General features: G+C 41.4%; 1 protein-coding gene across 1 annotated transcript in view; it reads left to right on the forward strand.

Moving 5' to 3' along the window:
* Positions 1–1,337: 1,337 nt before the first annotated feature.
* znf462 (zinc finger protein 462) overlaps positions 1,338–12,775 on the forward strand; it is a 50,561-nt gene continuing 39,123 nt past the window's right edge. The window contains exon 1 of the mRNA XM_042394854.1: positions 1,338–1,877. The gene's annotated coding sequence lies outside the window, so the exon portion shown is untranslated. The remainder of the gene's footprint in view (positions 1,878–12,775) is intronic.

Genomic DNA, 12,775 nt, shown 5'->3' on the forward strand with positions numbered 1-12,775 from the left:
CTGCTTGCAAGATTTGTGGCGATGGAGGTTTTTCAGGTGTTTGAATGTCACAGACAGACTTGCAAGAACAAAATGAAGTTTCTGGGATTCAAACAACTTTTTTTTTTTTGTATGAATAAAAACTCACTGTTTAATTTTTAAAAAGTCAGTAGAGAACTGTTGGCAACACATGCTATTGTTTGAATAATCAGGACAGATGCTGTTATTTCCATCTTCTGTCTGCTAAAGACAAAAGAAAAAAACACAATGTGTCTCATTCACAGAACTGTGAACATCACCCAGAGCACAGTAATGACTATGAACAAGTATTAAATAATCAACATGGTTCAGATAAATATAATGAATTAAATAAATGTAATGAAAGATATCCATGTGTACATGTATATACAGAATAACTTTGATCATTTCACATAATTCTGCAAGACAGAAAAAATATATTAGACCCAAGGCTGGATAATTTCCACCAAAATGAAGCTTTAGTCTGAGCTTATAATGTATGATTCATTCTGCGGAATTAAAGATCAACTAATGTCAGTTATAGAAAAAAAAAGCTTTACATCATGCAATGCATTCAAATCTGAACTCTTCAGATATTGAAGATATTTAAGTGTTAAGTGCTCTTGACATAAAACCCAGAGGTCTACATTTCTCAAGGAATTGCTGTCATATTAAAAATATCTTGAATAACAGAAACATGACAAGAACATTTAGATTATATAAATAATCTAAACACATTTCACATTTGTGGCAATAACCCACACGTTAAATGTCAAATTCTCCTCAACAGAGGCCATCGAGGCACATAAACGTTCTTGGATCAATCATGCAAGGTCCTCCTCACTACCCACCCTCCCATGTGTGCCCCTTTCTTGCCGCTTAACCCCCACCTACCTACCCACCCACCCACCCACCATCCACCCACACCACCCTATCCTTACACTGACATACATCTGAGCAGGACCCTGCACCTTTTGTCTTGGGCTCCCTCTTTGTTAGCAGCTGGTGGACAGAGCAGCACCACCGTGCCCACTGTAACAGTGTAATGACAACATACTGCAACATTATCAGCCATGTTTTTTTTTTGTTTTTTTTTTTAAATTTTATTATTATTTTTTTTCTGAATGGAGGACAAAATGAATTAACACTCTCATGAGAAATGTTATTTATTATTGTTTTGCTTTGCTTTTGTTTGCCATATCAGTGGATGGAGGCAGTTTTATATAGAAAGTGTTAAAGGGGACTGGTGTTTTTTTTTTTTTTTTTAATATGTTTGTATTTTTTATTATGTAAATATTTTAATACATTTAATTTTTTACATGGGGTGTGCACTAAATCTATCTATCTATCTATCTATCTATCTATCTATCTATCTATCTATCTAACAGTCTTGTTGTCTGTCTGGTAGAAGCGTGAAGCAGCATCATCACCACCAAAGTGAACTGCAGATAACCCCATGACGTGGCAGACACAGTATGGAAAGCCTATATAAAATTCACGGTGCCCGCATGTATCTGGTGGTGGTCTGAGCCGCTTGGTAAAAGCTTTGCAGGCTATCTGACTTTCAGTCTAGATGAAGGATGAGCTTCTCAGACATAGACGTTGTCCATCCTGCTGATGCTCCCTCGTCTCGTCGTAAACTCTTGTGCACCCTCTGGTGCTTGCTAGTCTCCCAAACTTCTTTGTGTAGCCTGCTTTGCAGATTGTCTTCCTTGTCTGTGTGGTTGCTCATTATTCAGAGACAGACGGATCTCAGGTCATCTGCAGCTGCAGCAAAGGAGAAGCAGGAAAGATGGCGATCATCCATTAGACCGACCGGGCGCACGCATGAAATACGAGGACAACTTTTGGGAGGATCGCTTGAGGAGAAGATTGTACCAGTGAGTTTTTCCCCTCTTGCACTATATTTCCAGTTTCGCCAAGATTTCGGCTGAGCTTTCAAGGTCTGCGAGAACGTCGGTATGGTAGATCATGGGATATGCGCCTCGTGAATGCCCTGGAAAGAGCTGATCACCCCCCCTCCGTTTCTCCATTTAGTCCAGGTCCAGCCGACTTGGGAGAGGAAGCCGGGGCGAGAATTTTTAGTCGGGTGGGCGCTCCGGCTGGCACTCATGCAGCCAAAGTCAAGTGGGTCTTCTCGCTTCCCAGTTAATATCCTAACCAACCTAGCGCTTCCTCGCTATGTCGCCTTTCGGTTTGTTGTCAAAGTGACACAAGGAAATGGACGCGGTGGTTGTAAGAGAGGCTCGCCTGCGTGTTTCAGCAGCACCGGAGCGGAGTGTTTTGTTATTCTGACATGTCTGGTCAGGGGAATTATTGGTCCCCGGCTGTGCGTCCCCCTCTCCGGCCGTGCGTGTTGTTGCGCGTTAGCTTCATGGAGAAGCCATTGCACGGATTGCTCTCCTCTTCCCAACCAGCCTCCATTAGCGACACAGAGGAGCTGGCATAGCCGCTGGTCCAGTCACACACACACACACGCACAAACACACACACACATACACACACACACACACACACCATGAAAGCCATGTCCAGTGTGAGGAGGCTATATGTGTCCCCCCCACCTCACCTCCTCTTCTGCTCCTCTCAATTTTAAAACAGAATCTGGTGGCGATTTTGAGTCGGTTCTCCACAGGGTTGGAGCTAGATATGACTTTGATGGTGGTGAAATGAATGTAAGCGCGGTGTGTGCTTTTATATTTGTATCCATCTAATGTTTTGTTTTTGTTCTGGGTGCTTATTGCTATATTGTTACCCGCTTGACCCCTTCCTCCTCCTCCTCCTCCTCCTCCTCTTCCTCCACCAACCCCCCCTCCTGCACTGTTTGGATGCCTGTTTTGCTGTCACTGCTCTCAAGTCAGGTATGTCATATACTAGTAGGGCTTCACCATAAAATGGAGGAAAGCAGATGAGTCTCCAAGGAGAGCCCTGGAGTCAGACAGGCAGGATCCCTCACGCCAGAACAAAGGTTGTGTTCAAAAATGATCGGCCAACAACCTCTTCCTCTTCTTCTTCTTCTTCTTCTTCTTCTTCTTCTGCTGCTGCTGCTTTTTTTCTGCGTTTTCAGCTCGGAAGTTGGTCTGCTAGAGGAAGCAGAAGAACTCTGAAAAGTGAGGTTAGATCATTTAGTGGGGGGGTGAAGAGGGGGGGTGCTTTCAAGGTTAACTTCTGTCTTTTTCTCCTTTTAACTCCATGAACTTGCTGCTTTCATTTAAATAATTTAAACATAATTTGACTTTTAAATATGTGGATTTTTTTGAAAGATTTTTGCCTGATGCTTTTTTAGCCAGTATGTGTTTGAGATTGCGATGGCTGAGGGACACATGGGGACACATGGATGAGATAGGAATTTTAATGCTGAATAATGCAGTGGTTTGACCATCTAGGTAGTTAATGTTCAACAAAGTGGTCTCAGCACACACACACATACACACACACACACACACACACACACACACATACACACTTTCTTCTGTGGGCAGGTGTGTGTGTGTGTGTGTATGAGAGTGAAGTTTCTATAAGGAAGTTCTCAAGATGATTCTCTGCTTTCTGTTTTGGTGAGTTTTTTTTTTAAACTCAATTAAGGGTTCAGTTGCTGTTGTCTTTACACTTAGTGATGGCTTTGAATGAAAAAGTAAAGTGTTTGTTTTATAGTCTTACTTATAATTTGTAGACTAATTATTTATAGAGGAGCTAGTAGACTCCCCGCTGTTTATTGGGCCACACACGTGTGCCTGTTATTTCAAGATGGTAGTAATTTATTATTGTTTCAAGTATGTTAAATTAGTTTAAAAGTTATTTAGAGTGTTGGATTATGTTGTCAGTCATTCATTAACAGACTATATGTTGTAATGCACTCTATGCCCACTGCACAGCCTTAGGTGACTTTTCACACATTATATCCTAAAGGTGTCAGTTGACCAGCCTGTCAGGAGAGTGAAGGAGGTGTGTGTGTGTGCAAGCTGTAGTGTGTTTCTGTGTGTGTGTGGCAGTTGCTCTGTGTGTGTGTGTGTGTGTGTGTGTGTGTGCTGTGCTACGCTCTGCAGTTCCCCTCGGCCACTGTGTGAAATCTTGCTGACAAGGAGACTGTGAGCTTGACACACTGTGCTGCGACAATGCTGGGGCTGAGAAGAGCAATCAAAATGGTGGCGATGCTCCTTCTCCCTGGCGTGGCAGGGCAAACAGGTTCTCAAGGAGGAGCTGATAGAGGACGGCCAGGCAGGAATCTGCTGCGGTCGACACATTTGTCTCACAGACGGGTGCAATGTATAGTCTAGATGGTGGATGTTCTGCAAATGAGCCCTGGTGATTTAACTCTTGATGTGATTGTGATGGGGTTTTTTTTTTTTTTTTGGAGAGCTCTGAGTCTACTCCGTTTCTGACACTGTGTGCTTTCTCTTTGTACTTAGAGTTCCTTTAGTAACTTTCACAAGTGCGCAACACATTCTTGTCTCTTCCTCATTGTATAGCTCGTTCATGCTGTTCTTGGAGGTTATCTGTGTACTCAGGTTTTAGGTTCAACTCACCAGATAAGGTCATGTACATCAGGGCTGTTTGTGCTGTGGCAGAGATGGCATTTCCAGTAGTTTGTCTTAGTTTTGAAGACTCAAATGCTAATTCTTGTAGCCTTTAACCAAGGCTGGATTACTAACCAGGTGATGTGGGCAGCTGACCAGGGGCCCCATACTCTCAGGGTTGGTTAATTACAAATTTGTCTGGTAATATGCACCCCTAAAGCACAATAAGTTGAATCTGTCAGGGCCCTAAGGTAGCGCCTGCTATTTTACTAACTCTTGACACCCTGTCTTACAGAGAGGCCTTGTGTCAAAGCTAAATTTTTTTAATCCTTTCATTATTTCAGTCAATATTTTGCTTACATGGTGCTTATCTTTAAACAAACTTGTGTTTAATGAATTTATCACAAGCTAACTGACCTAAAGTATATAAATAATGTTGGTTTATGGGACTCTAGCAAAAATGTAATAGGGGAATGTGTGTGTAGGGAGTGCACAAAAGGGGCCCATTGTTGCCCCGGGCCCCATAGAGGGTTTATCTGGCCCTGCTACACATTTCCAAACATTCACACAAACATGCTTTACTTATAATGTAGTTACACAGCATTGAATTGTTCAATGGACGTCATAACATCTTGCAACATACTGTAAGATATTGTCATATATTTTTTATATTGACATTTGTAGGTTTCATTGTAATTTCATGGTCCAGTTCTGTGACTGACTAAATGTTTGTATTGTGCTACTAATTTCTATCCAAATCAAACTAGTTGAACTTTACCTCTGTGAAAATATCAGACATGTTTTGCTGTTGCAGTTCGGCTTCAAGGTGACCTGGCAGAACTGAACTATGGTAGATACTTTTAGAAAAAAAAAAAAAATTACATAACTGGATTTTAGCAAGGTATTTCAGGATTACGCTAAAAAAGCTCGACACTGAGGACAGAGGATTAAACAAGAGAGACTTCAGTGATGGTTTGAATGCTGGAAGGAAGTGGTTGTGAAGCTCATCACTCACTCCGATACTCTTTCTGCATCTCTTGCACACACACAAACACAACTGCTCTCCCTCCCTCTCTCCCTCCCTCCCTCTCATTCACTCACTCACATTGGGTGATGCACTCCTCCATTCTTCTCTACCTGGGGCAGTGAAGAAGGCTAGGGAGACGCACAAAAGCAAATTGAAACGCTCCAGTGAGTGCTTTCTTGACATGATGCATGGCTCAAGAGATGCCGCTTGGCCCTTGCTGCTACTCTTGTAAGTGTGCTGAAACACACAGGCCCCCACATCCAAAACACTGTAGTCATTACAGTACAGCTAAAAACCTTGCTATCTCCTGTTGTACTTTAATGAACCTTCCTCACGCCATGAACACATTTGTTTCTGCTGCATTTTAATTGTGTCACATATGAAAGCATGACACTGTTAAAACCTGCCGGGATCCATTGAATAATTTAATACCGTCTAACTAGCTATGAGCCTATTTGAAAAACTAAAAAGCCACATCATGTCAGGGTTTAAATGGAACAAGGAAGTAACATGCTAGAGGTGTCATTCCAGTTTCTGTTGTCAGTTGCCACGTTACACTGCTGCAAAACTGGTTCCTCGTCTCTGCTTTCCATCAGAACATCAACAGTTTAATATTGCCTTTCCCCTACTGGAAAAAATGCTCAGTATAGCTTGCAGTTGTTTCTATCTTTACTGCTAGTCTTTTTAGCATATATATTAAGCATGTAGGGACCCAGGTTAACAAAAAGTGAATATAGTGGCTGTGCCGAAGAGACAGTTTGTCCAGTGAGATAAATTAAGCCATCTACACGGCGTACTCAGGTTTCCAGCCTAAATTCAGGATTTATGCCCTTCTCTAATAAGACACAGTGAACCAAGTCTGTCAGCCTAAAGCTGCCTGTGGTGGAAAAAATCCTGAATTCTTTGGAGACGCCCGTTCCTTGGGCAGTGTGGTGCCACTGGACAAGGCCTTCATTGAGCAGGAACAGGAGTGGTCTTGTAGAAGGGATCCACTGGCTCGGCCTACGAAGCAACAGAGCTGTCCAAGGACGATTAAATATTTAAGAGCTTGGAAAGGAGGTCTCAGTGGTAAGTTAATATTGATGGGTCTCTCATCTTTCCCTTCTCAAACCTGTTGAGTTGCCTCAGGAGGTTGGTTTGGTAAACCTTTAGAGGAACCTCACTTCTTCTCCTCTTAGATAAAGTTACCGGTAGCTTTTTAAAAGATTGCCAAAGCAGAGTCTTTCTCTGGAATTCTGTGTGTAAACCAGACTGAGTTTTTATTTTTTTATTGCTTCCTGCGTCCTCTTTTGGTCACTCTGAAATACTCCATCCTGACTAGCTTGTAACCTCACCCACTCCCTGTAACTGTAGTAACTGCCATTTCAGGCTTACAAGGAAGTCAGCATTGCAGTGTTATCTGGCAGTTGTCCACTGAACACCACTTACCAGAAACCCCTCGGTGCATCTCACAGTCTTGTAATCATTTTTTTGTGGTGTTTTTTTGGTGAACTGGTGGAGTTAGATATTACTGAAGAAGAAAACAAAAGTAAAATAGGAACAGAATAAAAAAAAAGTTTCAGACTTTTGATTGAGATGTGATAAGGGCCTTTGGTGGAAGACGGTTATACTCATAGTGAGAAAGCATTCATATTGTAGTCAAATAATACAAATAAGATAATTTATTCAATTGCTGGATCAAGACAACAGCAGATTGATTTATGTCAGGAAATGTTTTCCTAGGAGAGATGGACTACAAGGCTGCATGGAATGTAAGGTTTCCTGGAGTAATTGTCCTTGTGGAAAAACACTTCCTGGTTTCTCTCCAAGATCTGTCCTTGGGACATCCTTCACTTGCCTGACTTAAGTCTTGTTTATTTAGCCTGATGAACCCGTGCGGTTCAGCTTTAGGAGATCTGAATCATATTGTCAGCCTCATGTGTCGGACTGTGAACGTGTACTGTTTGGAGAAGCAGACAACTGTATTTTTTTTTTTTTTTTGCCGTAGCCTACTTGTGTTGTGTACAGCGCTTGATAGGGTTCTTTTTCGGAGAATTTTTCTCTTCAAGCTCAAGGGAAGAACCCTCTTGAGAAAACCAAATATATCTACCTATTCCTTCCCATATAAAATTGTAAAAATAATCATGCCCCGGGCTATTAATTAAATTGTGCACTTAATCATTTTTGGATGGAATATTTAATCATGTTGCTCAGGGTTGCCCCAAGTTTTATCTTTTATGCTTTTCAGTCTAGAAAAAAGGATTTTGCCTCAGAACATGTTGGGTCGCCTTTATTTGATAAAGTTATCTACAGAAGCTTTGCATGTATCTCATAAAGTTCTGCACTTGTGTGACAGGGTGATTGAAAGCTTTGTTGTTTAGAGGCAGATCTCTTCAGGACGTTGTCTTCAGCCTGTGAAGAACAGGCAAGCCGCACTCTAGGTGGCCATCTTTGCAGCGCACAAAAACCACACACATCTCACTTCTGCTTTTGCTGACTGCCATGACAGTCTGCAGAGAAACCGACAGGAGGGGAAGCTGCTCGCTCAGGTCTGTGCTCTTAAAGTTAAACACTTCCATCTGTGTAACAAGATAGCAGAGGGAGCAGAGGCAGCTTCCACTCAGCTGAGCAGGACAGTCAAAGACCTTGAGGAGCACAAAATGGTGGATGGCCATGCCACTGATACTCCAGCGTGATTGGCTGTGTCTCCTTGGCCACAGTGGGGCCGCTGTGTGAAATGGAGTCCTCTGTGTGGAGCGTTGGCCCAGCCTCAGCTCTGATGCAGAAGATAATTCTGTCAGCCCTGAGAGAGAGAGAGAGAGAGAGAGAGAGAGAGAAGTGAGAGAGCAGCCAAGTGAGGTGACTATACTAAAAGAAGGTTGAGCAGTAGACTTCTAGAGAACTCAAGCCATGCATGTCTGCTTCCTTCCACCTCCTATCCACACTGAACTACTTGATTTCCTGGGTTTTGATATGTGTTATTAACTGCATTTTTTCATTTGGTGCTTTTTTTTTTTTTGCATTGAAAGGACCAGCAGTGGGTAGAAAAAAAAAAAAATCAGCTAAGATGAAAAGGTTCATTTTTGGTTTTGTTAACAGGAATGAAGAGAGTGAGGGTATTCATTATCTAACCTTCACACCCAGCAGGCTTTAGCTGAGGGATTTACCAGCCCTCTGTTGCTTTGTGAAAATTTCGGGCTTGAAGGTCACATAAATATCTCTAAAGGCTCATGATTAAAACGTAAATGCAGGAGATGTAAAAGACTGTAAGCGCTACATTGTGAATTGAATAGTGTTTTTTTTTTTTTTAAACAGCAAGTTCTCACCATGACAACCTTAAAGACAGTAGTCACACAGAAGATGGCCATTAATGCTTGTCTCCTCCTAATCTGCTTGGTCATTATCTTCTGTCTATGCAAAAGAGGCCAAATGTTGCTAGCGAGTGCTCTGTGTCGCAGCAGCCCCCTTTTCAGAAGGAACAATCTGAGCCCTTTGCTAAACACAAAGGCTACCCTTGGAGCAAGGTTACTTGTACCATGATGGCCAGCTTCTTTCATTTTTTTTTTTTTTTTTTGGTGCAGCTTTAGAGAGAAACATGGAGTTATCAAGTTAGATGTCTTTGATTGAGAGAAGGGAATGTTCTTGGTTGGCAAAGAAAGAAAGCTGCTATAAAGAGGAGAGTGATTGCAGTGATATTAAGTATTAATAGTAGTATCTGACTGGGTGGGTGATGTCAGGTATCCATCTGTCAGAGAGAGACAGGCTGACACAGGCACTGTCTGACCTTGCAGTATGGGTGACCCAGACATAAAATAGAAAATTATCATCTTTTGCTGGGATTAGCATGGTATTGCAATGAGGAGCCATGCTAATAGCATTCCTCGCTCCTTCTTTCAGTCATTCTGTCTCTTTTTGATGTACGGCCTCAACCAGCAGAATACTTTCAGGTCCAACGATCAAAATCGTCCAAACCTCGTTGTGGGTGGCGCATGTCCGTATCATGTAATGCAGTAACTTAACTGTTGAATCAGATGTTGACATGTTATCTTTCAGCAACACAACAAAAAAGCTCTTAAGCTCCTGCTGTATTTTACTCAATTAAACCTGTATTCAGTCAACTCAATAGGATGGTGGTGGTCATAACACAAGCTTCTCCGTTACCTTGAATCCTTAAGGGTGGTCAGGGCCTGCTGTTGCGAGGTGTTTTCTTTTTTATGCCCTGTGAATGTGACACCATTGAAGGTCAGGCTGCAGACAGATCAGCAAAGCTTTCTGGATTGCAGCGTCTGAAAAGCTCTGCACCTGTATTTACCAGTCCTCTGAGACAATCTGGTATTACTGAGCTGGTTTCCTGAAAACCCAGACTTTTCTTTTTACTCATTCATTCAGTTTGAGTAACCAGTGAAAGAAAGCTAAACACAAAAGGCTAATGTTTGTATCCCCTCTGAGTTAAGAATGAGTAAACATTTCAGTTGCATAATGCGCATAACTTGTTAACTCAGGGTGTAGCTGTCAATTCAATTAGTGGCATTAAAGTGAGCTAATGTTGCTTAAATTAAGTGCATTGATTCTGACTGGATCAAATAAAACTAGATTCTCCGTGAATGTCAACGTGTACAGAGATGAACATGGTCAGAAAAGGAGCCAACACAGCATTTTTGAGATGTTACTGCTGAAAGATTCAGATTAGAAGACAGATTTTAGACGTTAAATCAGATTTAAGACCCTTTCATCTTTTCTGGAACATAGTGAAGACAAACTTCAAGACTTAGAGGAATTATGGCACCATCAGGATCATCTGAATCAGGTCATCTTTCAATGATGGACGGTCATGTAAAGAGGAAGCTCTGAAGGAAAAACTACCAAGAGGCCAAAAGGAAGCTAAAAATAACTGAAGGACTGTATAGCAGAGTCTGTCCTCAACATGCACTTTGCAAGAGTTTCGTGTTTACTACACACTGCTGAGCTGAGGGGTAGGCCGACAATATGAGTACTACTTCTCACCAAAAGCACTTTTTAATTTTGAAAGCATGTGGTTAATTCCCATGACAGGAAATGGAACTCGTGACCTGATGAGGCCATGTTTGAATGTTTTTGATCTTCAGTTCCTAAATATAGAGCAATGCTACATCAAGAGCAGGTAATAACCTTAAGGACAATACCTTCTGCAACACATGGTGGTGGCTGCTACACAGCTGCAGGGCAGGATGGAGGCGGGGAAGAGAATAGCTTCAGACACAAGGAAGCTGTTTACACTGTAAAGAAAAAAAGTTTAAAAAAAAAAAAAAAAGTATAAACTCTAATTGTGGCTGCAAAGAAATATCCTAAATGCAGATGTGCAGAGATCAAAAACTGCATTCAAAAACTAAAATTGAATTAAAATATATATTAATTTAGAATGTAACTCAAAAACCTACACAAGTAAATACTTAAAATACTGGAGGAAAATGCTTCCTGTCTCCAAAAGTTAACCAGTGCAGCCCAGCAGAGAAGTCTTACATCATTTTAGCTCCATTTTAAGTGATCCAATGTAACTTTTGCTGAACAGCGGCAACTTTGGGATAAAAGTAGAAGAGTCATTAAGTCAGAGAACTGACTTGGTAGGTGTCAGTTACAGCACAATATCTATTTTAAAGCAGCTATAATTGATATTTTTCACAATAACAATGTATCAAATGACGATCTGTAAAGTCAAAGGCGTCGCTCGTAGTGATGAACCGACAGAGAATTATCACCTGACATTGCAGCTCCCTCCGGCTTTATGGAGCTTCATATTGAGTTTTAGCCTATGGTTCAGCTGTCTGGCTGCAGCTTTAGTGTTTTGATTCACTCTCACCGCTCTCATAGTGTTGTTTTCAGAGAAAACTCACTGTACACTACCTGCTCAGCACCAAATGGTCAACAAACACCGTTAGCGACTGGCTGGTGAACATAGTGGAGCATTTAGAAGGTAAAGAGGAATTGGTAGAGATCAAAAACAGAGATAAAAGAGAGAGAATATTGGACTTAGTCTGTTGCCAAGTGGACAGAAACACGACTCCAAATGAATGATAATGTTTCTCTGTAACTGCTTGATGTGGAAATAACCAGCTGTTTGCCACCAAGTTCAACATATCAGCTTAAAAGGTGATGATATGTCAGTGTTGTGTTCACAACTTGTTTCTGCTGCCCCCCCCAACAGGCCTAGAAATGTGTTGTCATTATCTTGCTTTAATGCAGAATACTTTTTTTTTTCTTCGTCACATCAGTCATTTCAGATGGACTTGGGGCTTATGATGAAGGAGAGCTAGAAGAATGTTTATGGTCAAGGCCGTGTTGGCTGGTTAATGGTTGACCTATTTTTTTGAATGCCATATGCTTGCTGAAACAGATTTGTTGTCAGATTAAGGCCTGCGTTTTTGTCAGGTGGTTGATAGTATCTTATGACAGTGTTGATGTTTTTGACCACTCTCATAGACATTTTAGACTTTTGGCCCATCCGCTGTTGGTTGATTCATTATTAACAAGATATGGCCTCAGCGTTACTATGATTAAGGTCCAAAAGTGTAGCTGCATAGCTGGTGGTTTAGCTTTAAAGATGATTAATAATACTGCAATATATGCTGTCTTTATTCCTCTTATTGACCTCCAAGCACAACAGAGCCTTTATGTATTATCATCAGAGAAGTACTCGGGCTTGATTTAAGTTTAAATAGAATCAAAAAAGTAAAATTTATACCAACAATTTACAGGGTGTTGTGTGATGGCTTTGGTGTTGTATTTCCAGCTCTATTCTGTTCTGTTTCATGCCATTCCCAACCCTTTCATTCCATTCCAGCAGATGTCTGATGAATGTTATGACAAAAACGTTCATACTGAACATTATTGATTTCTCACATCTCGTCTGTGAAGGCCTGGTCCATTGATCGGCCAGGTGGGATCGATGTCTCATCTCTGTGTATTCAGACTTCCTCAAATGAGCAGCACCACATGATCACATCATTTAAGTAAGCTCTGCGCTCTGATCACAGGCAGGAAGGACTGACCTTACTGTCCAGCTCACTGTTGTTCTTATCACACCAGCGCTGAAACACTGTTGTGATGAAACAGATATGCTCATCAAGTCTAGAGTAACATGGTATCTTTCTGTCAGACTTTAGTAGTGGTAGTACTGTAGATTAAGTCTGGTGTGTAAAACTTGTAAAGTGGATTATTAACATATTGTTACATATTTATATTAGCATATAATAACCAAGGCATTGGAGGCCAAAATAAC

This window comes from Thunnus maccoyii, chromosome 19 (genome assembly GCF_910596095.1).
Source record: "Thunnus maccoyii chromosome 19, fThuMac1.1, whole genome shotgun sequence".
Taxonomy (NCBI): domain Eukaryota; kingdom Metazoa; phylum Chordata; class Actinopteri; order Scombriformes; family Scombridae; genus Thunnus; species Thunnus maccoyii.